The 6,951-nt window shown below is 33.9% G+C and overlaps 1 protein-coding gene across 1 annotated transcript in view; it reads left to right on the top strand.

Annotated features, from left to right (window-relative positions):
* LOC135799140 (dopamine receptor 1-like) overlaps positions 1-6,951 on the top strand; it is a 59,843-nt gene that overhangs the window by 13,225 nt on the left and 39,667 nt on the right. The window lies entirely within an intron of this gene.

Raw genomic sequence — 6,951 nt, 5'->3', positions numbered from 1 at the left:
AAAAACACTTAATTAATTTAAGAATTTCTGTATAATATTATTCCATGTAACAAGTTGTCCTTCTCGAATAAATTCCGCACTAATGAAGGTAATAAACCGCCCGGTAAACATTTATAGTGCTGTGTCATGCCACCATCAAAAATAAACTTTCAGGATAACGAATTTGCTTATCAGCAATTCCGTGGGAGTCATGACTCATAAATAAGTTTGTTCTGCGCACATTTGGTTGGCTATTGAATCAGATCTCTATTATGTTTTAGTGAGTGTATTATCTCAAAAAGTTTACATTTGCTGCGAATAAAACTTGCGCACGCACTTGATAGTTAGCACACGTCGCGCAGTTAAACGGCGAAACGACGCGTGTCGCACACATTTGTATTCTTCTCGCTCGCGTAGTTTGCCGCCCCCGTCGCGTTGTTATGGCGCATTTACGCCGCGCTGCGCAGTGCGCACTATATGCTTTATCTAGCTTAATGCATAATTACGTTAAATTAAATTCTTCTGCTGGAGAGATGTTTGGAGTGAGCGTAAAGTAAAAGTCATGAGAGGGCAGCAGTGTATGAGTGTGTTGTGGTGGAATAAAGTAAAACGTTAAATGTACTGACAAATTCGTAGAATGATGGAGAAAAATAACGATGTATGCGCAAAGGAAAACTATTTTAACTTGTAGCCATTGTGTAATAATACACAATCATTCCGATTTACAAAATAAAGTGAATAAAATGATTGCAACAATATTTTCTTAACTGTGATCAATATTATTGCAATCTTATGTGCAACAAGTAAAGAAAATACATATAAAATGACTCACCTACGTCTGCACGTACTGTTTCTACACGTAGAACACAATTCAGTTTTTTAACATCACAGATTTCAAGCAGCAACACGTTTTTTTTTCATTTGAAAAAACTAACCTCAAAATAAAGTACCGGTCATTCAGTTAACGTTGAAACCATATTAACTCACTATTATTAATACAACGACTATATTTAACACTAATTACTTATTTTTAACAAAGTGGTACTTTTATTAAATGTAAAAAGAACATTCAGACACATAGATTTTGTCTTTATATTTGACTACTCACTGTCACTCGCGCTCAAGGCGCAAGCGGCCTGCACTTTTGCTTGTTTGACATGCGCAGTTGCTTACACACATTATGTTATACGTTACATTAGTTGCCTACATTAAAACAGTTTTACTACCAACATGATACCTTTTCCAATTTATATCAATTTAGTAACTTCCCAAATAATATTTTACATTTACGCTACACGAAAGAGTTGTAAATTATTTTAATTGCAGTTTGTGTCAAACAAAAATGTGTTGATTAATGCACTGCGAAATAGGAAGCGCCAGTGCACGCTGTAGTTTTTAATAAAATTCCCAACGATTTAATAAAAACAAAAATAAAAATCTCTCTGGATGGATATTAAAAACTAAAACTAAAAAATATGTTGTTTGCCGGCTGTGACATTTAAAAAGTTTTAATTTATTACGTGTTATATATAGAGCACAAGAATGCTCATCCGCTTGTCAAAAAAAGCGAAACAAAAAAGTTAAGCCTCTTCACACAACACAACTCAATTGAACACGCTTCAACACATTTAAATTTAATTGTTTGCGTGGAGGAGAAAAGTTCGGCAAACAGCGTGGCAAAAATGCCCGAAAAAGCCGCGGCGCATTTCTACATAACAAGATACTAATATAAAAGTTGGCGAAAAACGCCGAAACAAGCCGCCAACTTTTGCAATGATGAGCAGTGGCACAAATCGATATTTCAATTTATTTCGAAATGTTGGTGAGTTGGTCGGGATTTGACGACGTCAAAAGAGCACTGAACAATATAACAATACAACTTGTTTTATGCGCAAAATAATAATCTGCGACGCATTAAATTAATTTTGGTTTTATTTTTGCTAAATGGTATCTGCGATTATAACAAAATTCCATTTTTGAAAATAAATAAATTTTGGTGATTTTTATCGTATTTTGTTAATAAAATTATATTTTTGTTTGTAATGTGAACAAAATTGTGCTGGTGTAAATCAACGGTGAATGTTTTATAATTTGCGATAAAATAAAGAAGAAAACCACAAAAACCGGTAAATATTATTAAAACGTGTTAAAAAACGTTAATTTTATAAAACACTAGTTTGTAAAGTTTTAAATACCAAATAAAATTATAAAACAATTTTAGACTGTTGTTTTATGCATTAACTTGGCCTGAAATCTATAATTTAACGTGAGTAAAATTATTACTTTTACACATTTAACAAATTACGCATTGTAAAACAAAAATATGTCTCAAAAACTATTTTTTAATTTTATTTATTCCCATGCGCGTTTCTGCTGAAAATATAATTTTTCCTGAGCAAAAAATCTCGGCGAATATCTCCGACATTATTACTGACACTGAACGTGAATTTACCATAAATACAAAAATACAACGTGACACAAATAAAAAATATAACTTCAACCGCTGTCACCTGCCACCACCGCATCTCACGCCCCTACCCATGAGTATGATCTGATAATACGCAAACGGCGATGGCGATGAACATCCAATTAAACGTAATTTTGCTGGAATAACCAATAACGTTATTTTGTTTTGTTTATCTGTTTGCAACGGAAGAAAAATCCCGTTTGTTTGCATTTACCTAAAAAGCCTTTGCGCAGTTTGATGCCGGTATGGCGTAATGCACTTTATCCGTGGCAAATGGGATTGGCGAAACGTGCACTGCGGAGCTGGTGTACTGTGTATCGGCGATGCGGTCATGAACATTACACATTAATCGTCCCGCCAGCCGCAAAAGCGTTTTATCCTCACCAGTTCTCATCATGTTTCGACTGGCGTCCGTTATTTCAAAATGGACGGATGACGCTCAACCCGGATTTTGACGGGCCATGGTAATCTATTTCATTCTTTTTAAATTGGCATAAACAGTGCCTAACATAACTTCCCATTTAAATAACATGATTTTTTGCACTTTACAGTTATTTTTATCGGGAACAAATATAGCTAAAAATACCGTTGAAATGTTTACGCTCTGGCCAAAAGGTCTGAATACTTTTCGGGATAAAATCAACCCTGTAAAGTTATTCAAAGATTAAGTCGCGCTGTCGATACGCTGATTATTGTAACTTAAACTCGCTCTGATCAATTGATTGCGGCGTTAAATCTGTTGTAAAATGAATTATAAACGCGTGTATAACTTTAACCGCAACTTTGGAATGTTTTGCCAAAAACCAGTTATATCTTTTTGTGGCGGTAAAATTTTGCATTAAATATGTCTCTGTCGGCTGTTTATTTACTTTTGGTATAAAAATTAAATGCAAAACGCCAGGAAATCCCATGTTATTTAAATGGTGCTGATTGGCATTTGGCACGGTTTAATATCAATTTTAAGGGCTGAAATGGTCTCATATTTTTGTGGTCAAAATCTAAAGTTTGCGTCTGAAAATAAAATCCATTTTGAAATAACGGACACCCCACAAACAGGGTGTGGCATCAAAGTAAACAAAATTTAAAAATAATTAAATATTCTTAGCAAAAAAACGTGTTTTATCATTTAATTATAATTATTTTGCGCGACGTGTTTTAACTTTACAAGCTCTATTTTGTGGAAATGGTAAAAACATCTCTGTAATATTAAAATGGCGCAAAATCGGAAAGCGCATAACTTTAATACCGCCAACACCAATTTGGTCAATTCTCCTTTTGTAAAATGAGCAAGTCCGGCACGGTTTTACGGCAAGAAAATTAAATAATCTGGCGGGAAAACAGTAAGCATTAAAATTTCTGCATGTGCTGGCATTGCGATTCAATAATAGTTAAGCAATAGTTGAATCTGAGCGCTGAAGTGCATTATTAGCAATTTTTAATTACCAGGTAAAATAAATACTGAATCTTTATAATCTGGCGATAATGGCGTTCAGAAATGAAGTAAAACGAATTACATTTTAATAAACACTACCGGAACGGTCGCAGGCAAAACCTTAATTTTAATTATTTTATGAACTTTACTGCGACTAAAATAAACCAGGTGCGCAAGCACTCCTCTAATTAAATTTACTTAAATTGCATACATGTTCTAATAACATAAAATCAAGAATTGAATTGTTTTTTCTTCTTACGCAGTTGACAAAGATTGGCGGTGATTGAAGCTGTGCTGAACGCATTTAGACTAATGTAATAGCATTGTTCGTCGACGGCCGCGGGCGAAAACCTCCACTGCGAATAATTTCACAAACGCGCCGCTGTAAACGCGTCATTGTTCCTTTAGGTTGCTTTCGCTTTTGTTCGCCGTTTGCAATTCCCGCGTATTGGAGCGTCGCAGTCGGCAGACGCCTCGGCATTTTATCGGCCATTTGCGATAACAACAACACCGTTAACGATGCCGACCGCAGAACTTAATATGAAAACACCTTTGAAATGCTGAAACTAAGCGGCTCTAACAGCCACCGGCGTGCGAGGACAATGAGCGTGACATTGAACTTTCAAAGCTGTCGGAAGCTCATAAAGAATTGATTTATTCAATCGATGTTGAAGTGAATGTACAGGTATTTATTTAATTGCGTGAAAATGAGCAATAAGACTTTTATTAGGTTTTGAAAATTTTCACATAGTTGAGATGCGGTATATCAACCAAGCATGAAACATTTTTTATTAACAACTAGATCCTACATGGAAATAAAAATGCAAAATTCTAACTAGGTAAAATCTTTTTAAAAAATCTTTACAGAAACACATTTTAATGTTGACTAAAACTTAATTATAAACATTCTTAATACATTTAATTAAATTACTACTATATACATTTATTTCTTTAATTTTTTGAAACTTTATATTCATAAAATTACTGTGAATACAAACCTCCTATGCAAATTCAACATAAACTTCTCTTAATATTCAAGTAATGCATTTTCGCTAACGTTTTGGTAATGTTTGCTGTGAATTGTGACCTAAATATTAAATCTACCGTGGCATTTGAGAACGCCTCCCTGCGACACTTTACCACATGATCCACCGAAACTGCCGACGCAATTGTCACAGGTTAGAGAATCTGTACGATTCATGTGCAATTCATGTTTCCACCGCCGTCGCCACAGTCACCGCGGCATGTCGACAGGTTGCATTCAGTATTCAAATAACTAGATACAAGTACACACAGACTATATGTATACTCGTAGGTATAATAATTTGAAATTAAAATTTAGTCATTTAAATCGCAATTGGGATTGAAATTGAATTTCTCGTCTATTTTAGTTGTGGGTATGTCATGTAGGTAATATTTGTAATTTGTGGCTTGGCAGGTTGATGATCAAAGCTGATTTTGGCAAGTTTAATCATGGAATGTATTATAGGTATAGATTTGCTTGAAACTGCTTTGACATGCAAATACTTATTGCATTGAATAGTGAATGAAAAGACAAAAAAAAGTTCATCATTAAATTTCAATTTAAGATAATACAAAATATTATTAAATGACATTGTCAAGTGCTAACTTTGTAGCTGAATATTTTATTTGTCTGTCATTTTTCTTCTTTCTGATCTCGCATTTATTAAATCTCAAGATTTTTGATTCAATTTAGGAAATAATGCTACAAATTCATGTTATAAATACACCTTGAATAATATTATCACAAATATGAGCTTTGTTTGTTAGTGTCGCTTTCATGCAAAATTCAATGAATTAATTTTGATAAATTTTGGTATCGAGATATTTTTGACTTAGGAGAAGCAAATAGGCTACTTTTTGTTGCAAAAATCTAACTTAAAGGGCTTAAAATAAGGATAGAAAATTGATATGGAGATTTAATCATATTTATAGTTATATATTTCAATTCGAGATGGCGTTAGAGTGCCATATTAGTATTTTAGACGCATTTTAATAAAATCTACGCGGAAATTTTGGGAAAAGCTTAAAATATAATAATTTATTTAAAAAAACCTTATAACCTTACTTTTTGTTGCGTAAAGTTGAAATTTTAACAAGAAGTGAGAGTTTATTATTTAAACGCCAATAACAATCCAGTGTTGCTTAGTTTTACATAAAAGAACTACCCTCGACGAAGTAACAAACTTAACTAACTACTGACTAAAGCACATGGTGGCTGGAAAGCCACTCAGCCACTTGGGGTGGGATTCGCAACGCCACTAGAGAAAGAGCGCAAAACTCAACACTTTTTAATATGTATTTGAGTTTTATCTGATTTAAAAACTTAAATATCAACAATAGACAACCATTTTAATAAAATGTAATGCAAGTTGCATACACCTAGGCTTTTAGAAGTTTAAAATCCCTACGCAACTTGTAGTACTTGTACAAAAAGCCCGCTATGATTATCTTAAGCGTTTAAGTGCTGAGGAACTTCTCATCCGCGAAATTAAGATCGGATTATACGCAAAAGTACATGCGCTTGCAAGTTGAACGTGAAATTATCTCAGTACTTTATCATCTCTGTCATTTCAAACAACAACCAAAACAAAAAAATAAAATAACTGCTATAATCAACCCTGACCCAAATAAAAATATTATTCTAATTCATTTATACACAAAAACATTATTTACATTATATTTGTATCATTATATGAGATAATATTTCATCCTCCGTCATAACCCACTCCTCCTCTGGTGAGTAATGAGGGATTTATGTGTTTGTCATTAAATCAAAAGCAAGCACGAAAAGAAAACAAGCAAAGAGCAAAACCAAGAAATAGAAATAGCCAGCCGCGTTTTGTTTTCTATTTCTGTGCGTCTTTTATTCACTAGTTTGCTGCTTGAGTCTTAACAAATTGTCATGTTTCAATGACTACAGCGACCACACATCCTCTGCACGCGGACAACCAACACCATCACATTTACGACGACAAACCACGAGTAGTAAGAAGAGTGTGTAAGAATTGTAAGAATTGCGGCCGGCAGCACGCATGGACGATCATAAATC

Source organism: Atheta coriaria, unplaced genomic scaffold (genome assembly GCF_025399875.1).
Source record: "Atheta coriaria isolate IRGN ID8LTWV9N9 unplaced genomic scaffold, Caltech_Dcor_3.1 hic_scaffold_9_pilon, whole genome shotgun sequence".
NCBI classification, from domain to species: domain Eukaryota; kingdom Metazoa; phylum Arthropoda; class Insecta; order Coleoptera; family Staphylinidae; genus Dalotia; species Dalotia coriaria.
Note: the sequence above shows the minus strand (reverse complement) of the source record. Positions and strands in the feature narration are given on the sequence as shown.